A 13492-nucleotide genomic window follows, 5' to 3' on the forward strand; every position below is an offset into this window, starting at 1 on the left:
ATGGTGTATTAATAACCAAGAATTCTATCTGGAGGGTTTTTGTTCCCGCCACGACTAGCAACACTATTCTGCCAAGAGGCTATTCTGGCTGTGAATTGAAACCGACCAACGGGGCTGCTGCTGGGGTGAGGTGCTGCTTGGAGAGACCAAGCTTTCTGAAAAAATCATAATACAATATGTCTGTTGCACTACCTTGATCTACTAGGACTCGTTTTACGTCTAATCATTTCCCAATTCCCACAGTTATAATCAGTGCATCAGTGTGTGGGTGTTGTATGCCTTCTAAATCTTTGCTAGTAAATGAAATAGTGCACAAGGGGGATTTGGGTACTGTACGTACCTTTTTTGATGCAGGCTTCACTGACATGACCCTCTGAATTTGCGCAGCCTTAGCGATCTCTTCTTTCAGTGCCTCATTAGATTCCTGAGTCGTTGTCCTGTGGATCACATTTATTATCAACCGAGGTGGGTGCTCAATATTCGGTTCTGGTGGCGGGTTCCCCAGTTCGGCCACTTCCTTATCTTGATCAATGTGATCCCTTAGGTGCCCGGCTGCCACTAGGTCTTCCAAGTGTTGCTTCAGTGTCCTGTAGTTCTGAGTCATGTGCCCCCTGTCTTGGTGGTAGGTGCATCTGAGCTTCTAATTGCGCCAAGCTGGATCTCCCAACATTTTCGGGGGCTAAACAAAGAAGGGCTCTCTCTCGATCTTTTCCAGGATTCGATAGATTGGCTCTTTGAATACAGTCACAACGGCTTCGTGGGATTTGGACTTATCCACTTCATTCACTGCAATCCCTCGGTGTTCTCCTTGATCTGTTCTCTTCTTTGGCCGAGCTGTTTATTCTGCCGACGCTACCTCGATGGGGATCTGATCATCTTCGAGGCGAGCCTACTGCTCAATCCTGGCACGCAAATCTTTCAAAGCTGTGGCCGAGCGCTTAGTAAGTGATTGTCTCAGCTTACTTTCCGGATGCAGACCATGTTTGAAGGACATAACGGCCATCTGCTCGCTGCACACATTTTCCTCCAGGTCATTGTACTCTTTCCAATACCTCCTGGCATAATTGTGCAGCGTTTCCTCCTGCTACTTTTGGAGACCGAACAGTGTATCCGGCTCCTTCGGGATTTTAGTGTTGGAGATGAACCTGGCTAGGAACTCTTCGGAGAGCTGCTTCTAGCCATGGATCGATCCAGCGGGGAGACGATCGAACCATCGAAGTCTGGTTTCTTCCAAGTTGGATGGGAAGACTTTACACATCAGTGCCTTATCTCAGTTCCATAGGGACATCATCTGTCTATAATGGCTAATATGTGTCAGCGGGTTCGACTTCCCGTCACATGAAGTGAACTTTGGTGCGGTGGATTTCTTTGGAGATCTCAAGGTCTCAATCTTCGAGAGAATGGCGAAGAGACGAGCCTGTCCAACGGTCGGTGTTCTCTCTGGTGAACAATATGATCCAGATGATCCCGATGTTGTTCATTCTGCCTATTGCCAATCAACCAAGTATGAAGGTCTTGAGGAGGGTAGTCAGTTTGTTGGCTAACTATCTTCTGCCTCTTGGCCCTTCTCTGGCGCGACCCACGGGTGTGACTGCTTGTTGCCTCACTCTGTACTGGGACAGGCTGGCTTTCACTACAACAAAAATAGTCTTTAGAGACGAAAAGTAATGACGAAATATTTTTTTGTCACAAAATATGTATCTTTTAATGACGAAAATCATATTTCGTCTCCAAATGTATCATTTTTAGAGACAAAAATAAAATTTCGTCACCAATCTAAATCATAATAAAAAAAATAGGTGACGAAATTATATTTCGTCATTATTTATATTTTTTTTGTCATCAAATATTTTCCCGCTAATATTTTCGGAGGGCGCCAAAATTAATAGATTTTTAGTGACGAAAAAATTTGTCACAAATTATAAAATTATTAATGACAAATATATTTTTGTCACCAATAATTTGGTGATATTTTAATATCATTTAGTGACAAAACTATTTTTGTGACCAATATTTTTATTTTTGGTGAAGATATAATTTTGTCACCAAAATATAATTTGGTCACTAAATATTTTAGGGGGAAATAAAAATGTTTTGTTACAATCGGTTCCTCTTCTCAATCACACACAATCATTTCTCGGTTCAAACCTATTTCTCACACACACACACACACACACACACACACACAGACGTTATACACAGGGCCCTCACAGCCGCTGCTCACATTGGATCAACACACCGCCGCTCTACCATTTCCGATAGCCCTCACCGCCGACAGCCCTCACCACCGCCGCCGTTAGCCCCTCCTTTCCTCACCGCCGCTGCTGTGCAGATCGAAGAACACCGTTGTTAGTCTCTCTCTCTCTCTCTCTTTCTCTCTCTCTCTCTCAATGCTTAAAGGCTGTGGGTGATTTTGCTTGTTCATTACTTTTTAATTTACTCAAAATGGAAATTTTATGAGTGTTTTGATCAATTCGATGTAAAAAGAAAATGAAATTTTGCTTTATTTTATGTGTTAGTTTTGATTTGATCCCTTCTGGCATTAGGGTTTAGTTGGAATGTCATTAATTTTTTTGCAAATTTATTTACTTTAGAGGTTATCTCTACTGATATCTGAGGCTGTGGGTGATTTTGGTTGTTAATTACAATTTAATTTACAGGAAATTGGGGTTATGATTATGGGTGCTTCGATGGATTTGACGGAAAGACTTGTGTTTCAAGCCTCAAACTGTTTGTTAATCACTTGTGTTTCCCTTTTGTTTGATATATGGTCATTGAAAATTAAAGACTCTCTTGCTCTAGTACACAAACAGTTTGAGGCCGTCATGCTTGGATACAACTGCCATATGCACCCGTGAACCCACATCCTAATTCCTCATTTTTGCTCGGCAGGTGTCTTAATGATAATCAGTTAACTGGGAAAATCCCAAGGGAGCTCACTGGTATTTCCAGCTTGAAAGTTGTGTAAGTGAAAAACCTTAGTGTTTGAATTATTAGTACTAGATTCATTGTGACTTAGTGTCAAGACATCTGAATGATTTTGCAGAGATGTCTCAAACAACTTGTGTGGAACAATTCCTACTACAGGTTCATTTGAGCACATCCCATTAAACAAGTAAGGTTTCCTTGATTCATATAGTTCTGCAATTTATTTTTTCTTGAAGTTCGTTGAACTCTCTCCAACAGGGAGGGAAAAAAAGAAGGAAGAACTTTAACTCAAACTCAAACAAAAATAGGTGATTGGAATGTTTACCATGTAAGTCTACTATATTGGCTCTTTCCAGAGAATCTAGGAGATAAACCTCATGGGAACATTTTCTATGTTATTCAAGCCTCATTACCTATCCAAAAAAACAAAGGAAGAAGAAAGCTTTTCTAGATGAAAGTGAATTGTTAAGTTATATAGTGTGCCTTGTAGTGATAGAAAGTGCCATCTATGGCACATAGCTTCCTTGTTTTGCAGCCAAGTGAGCATAATACATATGCAGATATTGAAGCTGTGTATAAGTGTCATGTATCTTGTGAAGCGTAGATCATCTGTTTATCTATACTATTATTTTGATTGAAAGATTATGCATTTTTTTTTTGGGTCTAATTAAATGGTGTTTGTGTTGACTGTGTGCAGAACATTGACAAAATCCCATATGTTAATTGTCCTGTGCTGATTATTCATGTAAGTATGCAATTTTCAACATTTTACCTTTTAGAATTACTTATGGTAATTGAAGAACCATTCTAATACAGTTTTTAGACAATTAAGCCATTGTATAAGCTAGCATGAAACTCTTACCTTCTTTATCTGCCTTGCTTCTTTGTTTCTGTGTTTTTGTGGGTACATGTATATGATCATAACCACGGACTTGGATGACTAAGATCTTATGACTTGATGGCTATAGTTGAGAGTTTTCCATGGTATTTGTCACATCCTCTCTAAGATACTTAACTGGTTTTAGAGAGAGATCCTCAGAAGAAGACAAATCCAAACTATAACCAAGACACATGATGTCCAAATTAGTTCTTAGTATTGTGACTCTTATTTAATTGCTGGTTTCTGAACTTCGGCTTAGGTTAGGACACTTTTAAACTTCACTATTTCATCATAAAATGTTTGCACATTATAAATAGAACCTTGATTGTACTGTTATCTATTATCAGTTTCCATACTTGCTTTCACACTAGTAAATATTTTCTAGTTGTACTGGATGTGGCATTGATAGTAAATATTAGTGATTTAATCTTAACCAACTTTTTGATTATTTTTCATCAAAAATTCTTACCAGCGTTATCAATTGGACTAAAATTGACACAAAATTTTTATAAAAAAAAAATTAAGAATCAAAATTGAGCTAATTAAAAATTTAAGGACCAAAATGACACAAGAAATAAAATGCAGGAACTACCAATATAATTTGTCCTTTGGTAAACTATAAGAAATGTGATAAATGCATTTTTGTTTCATCCCAATAGTGCTTAAAGCTTCACCCCGACTAATCTTCGGATATATGTAATTTCCCATTTCACATATACCAAGTAATTATCGAGCCAAAACTCTGAAAGTAACTTCAAAGGTGGAGTGAGGAATGAAATTTTAAACTATTGGTCTACCCTAAATGTTGGAATACACGACATCTCTCATAAGAGTTAGAAAGTCTATGAGAACTAGTAAATTAGTTTATAATCAGTGAACTGAACGTAATCAACTTATAATCTTCTTCTAGTGCATGAGCATGACACTAATTAAAGAACTTTTGGGAAACTATAATAAATAGTGTAATACATCATTCACATTTTGTCCTTTAATGAGGTGGAAGATAGAGAGAATAGAGAGAGGAGTGTAATCCCCCTTCACATGGTCCATTCCATATCATTAGAAATGGATTGGAGGTACTCAATTAGAACTGCCAAATATTTTTCATCAAATATATAATAATCAAACTTATAAAATCTTGTGCACTAGTGCATGCATGCATGGGTATGGCACTAATTAAAGTGAACTTTTGGGAAAACTACAAAGAGATAATAATATAATATAATGGCAATAGTTTTGAAGGTGATTGAAGCATATATAATAAAACAAAACTTAAGGGCCACCACCACCACTACCAAAAATAAAAAAGAACCAAACAGGTTTGTAGTGTTGGAGATATTAGTAATACTCACTAATGGCTTAAATGCTTAGATTTGTTGTTAATATGATATGTGAGCAGGTAATAGATTTTACATATAAATTTCGCTATCTACTCAATAATAATATCTTCTTTATGAAACGTGTTGAGCATATAAATAATAAAATTGCCGTTCAAACTTTAGACGAATTAGTCATTAATTGATATAACCCTGAAGTTTATCTGTCAATTTCTAATTGGTTTTGCGTCTATGGTATGTTGTCTACAAAACTCTAAACTCTCTTTTCACATAAAAACAACTACTTTTGCTTTTAAAAAACAAGAATCTGGGGTTGGTCGGTCAGGCCGGAGTTCCATTCTATTGTGTTTTCTTGTATGTATTTGAGGGACTAGACCATATGTTATTTGGACTTGTGTGATTCTTATTGTAGACTTTTTTCTATATTTAGCTAAAGTTATTTGCTGTTTTTTTTTTTTTGGTATGATGCTTCAGGTTGAATCCTCCAAATATTATTACAATAAGTAGGTTTACAATTCATTGATTTAAAAGTTCATATATAAGGTATATATGTTGAATTTACCCTCCTCTATTTTTATATTGTGTTTTCAAGTTTCAGTATAATTTGAAAATCAAACCAAACTTGAAATTTGAAAATCAAATGTGAATACCAGAGATAAGTAGTGTTTTGTTCTTTCTAACACTTAAACTTGTTCTTCCAAAAAATATTTTTTACTTTCTTGTTGTTTCCTCACGTTCTTGATAAAACCTTTGAAAATTAAGTTCAAAATGTATTTTTCCACACTTAAGCTTGAAAATAGGCCTTCGGGGGCCAAAATCGTGCAACAGCCACGAGACAGCCTGGGGAACAACTCAAACACCTCGGGATGGACCAATGTGAGTTGTGGAAACTTACGGAACTAGCATGAGACTCCCTGTTCGAAAACTAAGTCCAAAAATGCACGTTTTTACATTTAAGCTTGAAAATAGGCCTTCGGGGGCCAAAATCGTGCAACATCTATGAGACGGCCTAGGAAACACCTCAAACATCTCGGGATGGACTAATGTGAGTTGTGGAAACTTACGGAACTAGCACGGGACTCCCGGTTTGAAAACTAAGTCCAAAAATGCATTTTTCCACACTTAAGCTTGAAAATAGGCCTTCGAGGGCCAAAATTGTGCAACAGTCACAAGACGGCCCGGGGAACACCTCAAACACCTCGGGGGGACTAATGTGAGTTGTGGAAACTAACGGAACTAGCACGGGACTCCCGGTTTGAAAACTATGTCCAAAAATGCACTTTTTTACACTTAAGCTTGAAAATAGGCCTTCGGGGGCAAAATCGTGCAGCAGCCACGAGATGGCCCGGGAAACACTTCAAAGACCTCGGGATGGACCAATGTGAGTTGTGGAACTTACGGAACTAGCACGGGACTCTCGGTTTGAAAACTAAGTCTAAAAAAGTATTTTTCCACACTTAAGCTTGAAAGTAGGCCTTCGGGGGCCAAAATCGTGCAACAGCCATGAGACGGCCTGGGGAACAACTCAAACACCTCGGGATGGACCAATGTGAGTTGTGAAAACTTACGGAACTAGCATGAGACTCCCGATTCGAAAACTAAGTCCAAAAATGCACTTTTCCACACTTAAGCTTGAAAATAGGCCTTCAGGACCCAAAATCGTGCAACAGCCACGAGATGGCCTAGGAAACACCTCAAACACCTCGGGACGGACCAATGTGAGTTGTGAAAACTTACGAAACTAGCATGAGACTCTCGATTTGAAAACTAAGTCCAAAAATGCACTTTTCCACACTTAAGTTTGAAAATAAGCCTTCGGGGGCCAAAATCGTGCAATAGCCACGAGACGGCCCGGGAAACATCTCAAACACCTCAGGACGAACTAATGTGAGTTGTGGAAACTTACGGAACTAGCACGGGACTCCCGGTTTGAAAACTAAGTCCAAAAATGTATGTTAAATTCTATATGTTATGGATAAAATAATAATTGTCTAACTGACATTTTTTTTTTTTGTGTTTCATTTTTTTGCAGATTCGAGATTTGATATGGACGTGTTTGGTAATTTGGAGGGCCGATGATAGTTCATTTTGTGTTTTTGTTCATATTACCTTACATGTATTTTGGTTGTGCTGTAAATTTTATATTTTTATTAGTATTACGGGGCATGTTTGGTAATCTGCCCTTGATATTTTATTTTTGTTGATATTAGTAGACATGTTTTTTTGTTGGATATTAGGAGATGTGTTTGGTAATCTGCATACGGTTGATATTATATTTTTGTGGATATTAGTAGTTTTTTGTGGATGTTAGGAGACATGTTTATAATCAGCATGCAGTTCATATTGTATTTTTGTGGATAGTGTTAAAATTCGATTATGATGTTTATGAAAATGAACAGATTTTTCTATTGGTTTGTAATAGATATCTTATTGAACATGTTATTGAAATGCGCAGGGAATTGTTACTGAAAAGAAAAAATTTCGAAAGAAAATAGCACACCTATTTTCAAAATTTTATTAGTGACGAAATAAAAAATGTCGCTATTAGTTTTCAAAAAACATGACGAATAATTTTGTCACATTTGCTGAGTATTTTGTCACTAAATTGAAATATTTGGTAACAAAATATTTTTTGTCATTGAATAATTTTCTTTTTTGTTTATTTTAGTGACGAATTTTTTTGTCACCTTAATCCATATCATTGGTGATGAAAACTTTCGTCACTAAAATATATTTGGTGACGAAATATTTCGTCGCAAAAAATAATTAAAATAAAATATTATTTAGTTTTGGTGACGAAATTGGTGTTTTAGAGGACGAAAAATTTAACATTTGGAGATGAAACATTTCGTCACAAAAAATGAAAAATAGGTGACGAAACTGTTTTTCGTCACCAGGTACTTTTTGTGACGACGTATAGGTGACGAACGTGGTGACAAATTTTTTTCGTCACAGATCACTTTAGTGACGAAATTTTGATGTTTGGAGACGAAATCAGTTTGTCACCAAAGGCCCTTTTTGTTGTAGTGTTTGTTGCCCAGACTCATTCCTGGGGAACTTTTTCACTGGTGGTTCTCTGGATGAGCTCCTCCGTCGCAAACGAGAGGGCTCCACTTCCGTCTTCTTTTCCGTCAGATCGCCTAGCACCCTCTTAAGTTGGGCTTTCAACTCCTGTATCTCCATCCCCATGGAGTCTATGATTCGATCTTTATAATCATTTTCTAGAAGAAAGTGATAAGAAGAACCTCTAGCGAAGGGTAATCAATGCTCAACGGATTCAGGGGTTCGATTATTGTTTCTAGTTTGTTCCTCAGGGACTGTTGGGAGTGCCAAACCTTTGTTCTTCGTTTTCTCCGTCTATGGAGTATGTGTCGAAGGCGGAATGTCCTCAATCCCCATCACCAGAATTGAGTGCAGAGCTTAGAGATGAAGTGATCCATGCTCACCGCACCAATTGTGCGTACCAGATTCCGCACTAGATGAAACTGGATTGAGGCTCCACACTCGGTTGGACTATCCAGGGACTGAGGTTCCTGCCACAAGAAGCACTGTTAGAGCTGCCCGGCCGGGGTTAGCCAGATAACCCCTCCGGTGTGGGAATTAGTGATCGGAGAGAGAATGTATATCGAGTTGAGCTTGCAGTTGTACTTGGAATCATTCAGTTACCTTCAATGTGAAGTTCATGTTGTATATATAGTGTTCCTTACTCGCTTCTCAAGGTGGGTTCATGGAGTTTGGATGCTGCCAGGTGTCCCTTCAGCATTGCTCAAGGTGGGGGACCACCTGGTAGTTGTCATTGAATGCATATACTCATTGTAGTCATGCTCATAACAAACCACATTCCTTTGATTCAACAACTTCCGTGATTCTAGGTGTAGGGGACCAGCTGAGGTGGCAACTTGCACATGCACATATTCACAACTTCCATGTTTTCTTGTAGGGTTTCCTCAACTCGGTACCGATGTGCCTTAGCTCGGCATCATTATGCCTTGTCTCGGCCTTTTACAGGATCATTCATGGAGACGGGCTGATCTATTCGGATATCTTTGTATGGGCTCGGCCCATTTTCTGCTCGGCCCATAGGTTCAGTCTCGCAGCTCGGCCCAGCCCAGCGCCACGGCTAGACTAGTCTTTCCACTGCGGGTTGGGCCCAAGTGCTTGAGGACCTGGGTGGACTGTTGATCATGAAGTTGAGCTCAATTGATTTACCCATATACTCATCCAGCCTACTTGGATTCGGACTTCAGTGGCTTGGGCCGGCCCAAGGCTTGGACCCGACCCATTTCACATTTAGCCCCTTCAGTTATAAATAAATATTAAAATGAAAAATTTACTTATAAATTTCACCTTGAGTAATGGTGATTTATTTAACCCTAAAGATTTTTTTATAGATCAATTAGTCCCATTGATTTTGGAAAGATAGATTTAATATATTATTTAAAAATTAGATTTAAGGTTATAACCTTATTTCTATTTTTTTTTCTTTCTGTGCTAGAAAGGTAAGGTATATAATATATGAGAATCAAATTTGGGATGAATTTTTATATGTAATTTTTTTTTATTTGGAAAACATTTTAAAAGGAGTACAAAAATGACTTGAAATATGAAATTCTGTAAACATTCCAAAACAATGTGCGATTCTTCAAATATTTCAAAAGGAGTGTAAAAACTCCTTAATAAGTTTTGGGCAAATGTATAATTTCAAACTAGAACACTCTAATGTAACACTCCAAAAAAAATTCTTAGTGTACTTTTTTCAAACGTATAATATTACAAAAAACTCCTTATGTTCGGCTGGGGGATTTGGGAAGGGATTTGAAAATGAAAAGGGAAAAGTTAGGTGAAATGTGAATAAAATATATCTTTATTTTAGTTTCACACATGTTTTCCATTTCCCTTTCCAAATTCCTTTCCAAATCCACTAACCAAACACAACGTTAGTGTAACACTCCAATGTAATACATAAATAAATTTTTTAGTGTACTTTTCTCAAATGTAACCTTCCAAAAAAATGATGTGGGATTTTTTAGACCATTCCAAAAGGAGTACAAAAATTCCGTAGTAACCTTTGGGTAAATGTATAATTTCAAACTGTGAGTGTTATAATTGGAAAAAATTACATTAAGATTTTTTTAGTGTTTTTTTGTGAGATTACATTGATTGGAGTGTTAGATTTCAGTCTGTTATATTGGAGTGTTACGTTTGAGAAAAATACACTAAGGGATTTTTTTGAAGTGTTATGTTATTACGTTTGTGAAAAAGTACACAAAGAAATTTTTTAGTGTTAAATTAAATTGTTACGTTATTGAAGTGTTATATTAGAGTGTTACATTATTGTGCGTATTGTGAGATTTGTTTCAAGATGAGAAAAAATTCAAAATCTCTATAGTACGAATTGCCTAAATATGTAATTTTATATTTAGAGAAACCCACTTTTATTCCTAAAAAATTAAATCCAAACATGTAAGCGACTACTCTTTTATGTAACTTTCAGTTTAATGAGATATTTGAGTTCATAAGAAAAAATGAAAGATTAAATAATTTACAAGATCACATTTTAAGATTTATTGATACTTCATCCTATTAAAATCTACACCGAAAATCTTCAAGTTATCCAAGGTAAAATTACTTTGGTAATTGGCTGCCTCGATTAATGATTCTTTGTACTTGAATTTTTCTATTTAATATGCACACTTAACTATTAAATTATATAAAACTTTTAAAATATAGTTGAAACATAATCAATGATGGAAAGAATAAAATGGCTTGTTTGGTTCAGTATGGAATATTTTTTTAAAACTATTGATGAAAAGACAATTAGCCGATTGGTTTGTTTGGGATTTCAATGAACCAAACTATTGATTGATTATGTTTCAAATATTCTTCCGTTACGGAACCAAACTACTGATTGATTATGTTTCAAATATTCTTTCCATCATCGTACTAGAATTTTATTTTTCCTATATATTTGGCCTCTAATATTTTTGTTGGATTATTCCTTATTGATGGAAAGCCAATCAGCCTTTTGGTTGAATGTTTAAATTTTATTTTCAACTTTTTAAAAAAAATTAAAACTAATTTATTTGAAATAAACCTCTAAAGACAAGAAATATATGAAAATAATGAATACTTTTTTTAAATATTTTTTTTTATCAAACTAATTTTTAATTTTTAAAAACTCAACTAACAATTTGTGGATGACAACATGGCAAGTGAGTAAGAACAAATCAATATTGGTGACGGTTTGATTTCACGGTCCGTTTGTTTTGCTCTCTACTAGGGGTGAGCATGGTCCGGATTGGACCGGATTGGGGTAAAACTAGGACCAATCCGTTATTTACGGTTCTTAAAAAATTGGAACCAATCCGATCCGTTTAAATCATGGAACCAATCCGAACCAATCCATTTAAATACGGATTGGATCGGTTTAGGACCACGGATTCATATAATTAAATAACAAAAATATATATATAACACTTGAATTTCATAAAAATATAAACATAGCGCTATATTAGTTCCATAATAGCAACATGTTTTTCTATAATAACGACATACTGTTGTAGAATTTAAACAACCATAAGAAAACTGGTTTCACCATAAGTATTTAGACCATTGCAAATTAAAACTTACAACTAACAAACAAAAGTAATAAAAGAAAATATTATACGGTTTTAGGTTTGAGTTTAGATTTTACATAGAATAAGAAAAGATACTATGGGGGAGGATGTATAATAAAAATATAGACTATTTGTATACGGTCCAGATCGGTTCCAATCCGGAACCGTAGGATTCAATCCGGAACCAATCCGTGAACTAAGGATTTTTAATTATTCAATCCGGAACCGAACCGCGGATTCAAAAAATCAATCCAAACCTATCGGATTGGACTGGACTGAATCGGATTACGGATTTCACGGATTCCTTACTCAGCCCTACTCTCTACGGGGCGATTTGCTAGTGGTGAATAGTAAATTTGGATGAGGGTAGCAGTTGTATTAATGACATAACAACAATTGTTGTGTCTTAATTTGAGGCTTATTATGAGTTTATTTTTATGATTCAAACAGTCATTTTGTAGGGTTGGTTGAGTACTTTAAGCTTGTCAAAAATTGTTTTAATCGAATATTGGTAACCATATGATCGAATTACATTTATCACAAAAAAAAAATAAACAAAGTTTTTCTTTTGAGAAATATTATAAAAATATACAATCTAATCACGTAGCTATCAATATCTGATCAATATAATTTTTGATATGCATGAAGTACTCGATGAACTTTAAAAAATGAACCGTTCAAATTATAAAAATAAGCCCATAATAAACCTCAAATCGAGGTACATTAGCAACCCCAAACCTATAAATTTGTATCCTATTTGTTTTGTTTATGGTTGCCCACATTTGTAATCCATTCAGATTATAAAAGGCCTCACATAGCGGATTGATAGTTCGGGCCAGGAGATGATATTAGAAAATAATCCGTTCGGCTTAGGGTGTTATCGGACGACCGGCTAATTGGCCGGCCAAGTGCAATTTTTTATTTTTTTAACTACATTTTGGTTAGTACATTTTGAACATTAATATTTAATTTTTTATTAAGTAAAAACCAAGTTTTTTATTTATTTTATTATTTTATATAAAAATAATTTAATAATCTTCGCACTAAAAACTTGTATGTTGGCTAGAAGAAAGGCTGTGTTTGGTTATATTTGCCAAACACATTTCCACCTGCTTTCATGAGTGTGGTGTTTGTTTTAAGTTTTCAAATTATAATTCTACACTTACTTTTGAAAACTCCTTTTTAGGCAGGAAAATTTGGCTAACCCGGTCGTCCTCTTAGACGTCCACCCGGACGTTCAACCGGTTGACCGGAACAGTGTTCAGTTTTTTTTGTTTTTTTGGCACTTGTTATTTTTATATTGTAAATAAAAAATATTTTTGGAATTTTTTTAATTTTTATATGAGTTTTGAATAGAATTTTAGGTTGTGTGTTTGGTTATATGTTGTAAGTTTTTGAATCAAATAACTTTTTTAATTTCAAAAACTCAAAACTCCCTCCAAAACTCATAACCAAACAAATTTTTCACACTCAAATCATAATTCTAAAACTCATAAACTCAAAGTACAACTCTATTTTCAAATTATATTTAGAAAAGTCTATCAGACGCTACCTTATTACAACACTATAGTTTTCTAGCAGGAGGTGCCACAACTGCAATCTGGGAGATTGGTTGCCCATAATGGCTTTTTTCAGATATTTGAATGTGAGGGGCATATATGTTAAAAAAAATTATTGAGTGTCACGTCATAAATTTATCTCGACTCTTTGATTTTATGTAAGTTATATGT

General features: G+C 35.7%; 1 long non-coding RNA gene across 2 annotated transcripts; it reads left to right on the plus strand.

Annotated features, from left to right (window-relative positions):
* Positions 1-2176: 2176 nt before the first annotated feature.
* Positions 2177-7433, plus strand: LOC114288670 (uncharacterized). 2 transcript variants are annotated; one of them, XR_014356649.1, is made up of 6 exons: positions 2177-2348; positions 2661-2730; positions 2893-2964; positions 3047-3115; positions 3626-3673; positions 7178-7433. It is a non-coding gene; the product is annotated as an uncharacterized LOC114288670 (long non-coding RNA). The 2 variants fall into 2 exon arrangements; XR_014356650.1 differs by lacking the exon at positions 2661-2730.
* Positions 7434-13492: the final 6059 nt, after the last annotated feature.

This window comes from Camellia sinensis, chromosome 15, assembly GCF_055761805.1.
Source record: "Camellia sinensis isolate YWXY chromosome 15, ASM5576180v1, whole genome shotgun sequence".
Taxonomy (NCBI): domain Eukaryota; kingdom Viridiplantae; phylum Streptophyta; class Magnoliopsida; order Ericales; family Theaceae; genus Camellia; species Camellia sinensis.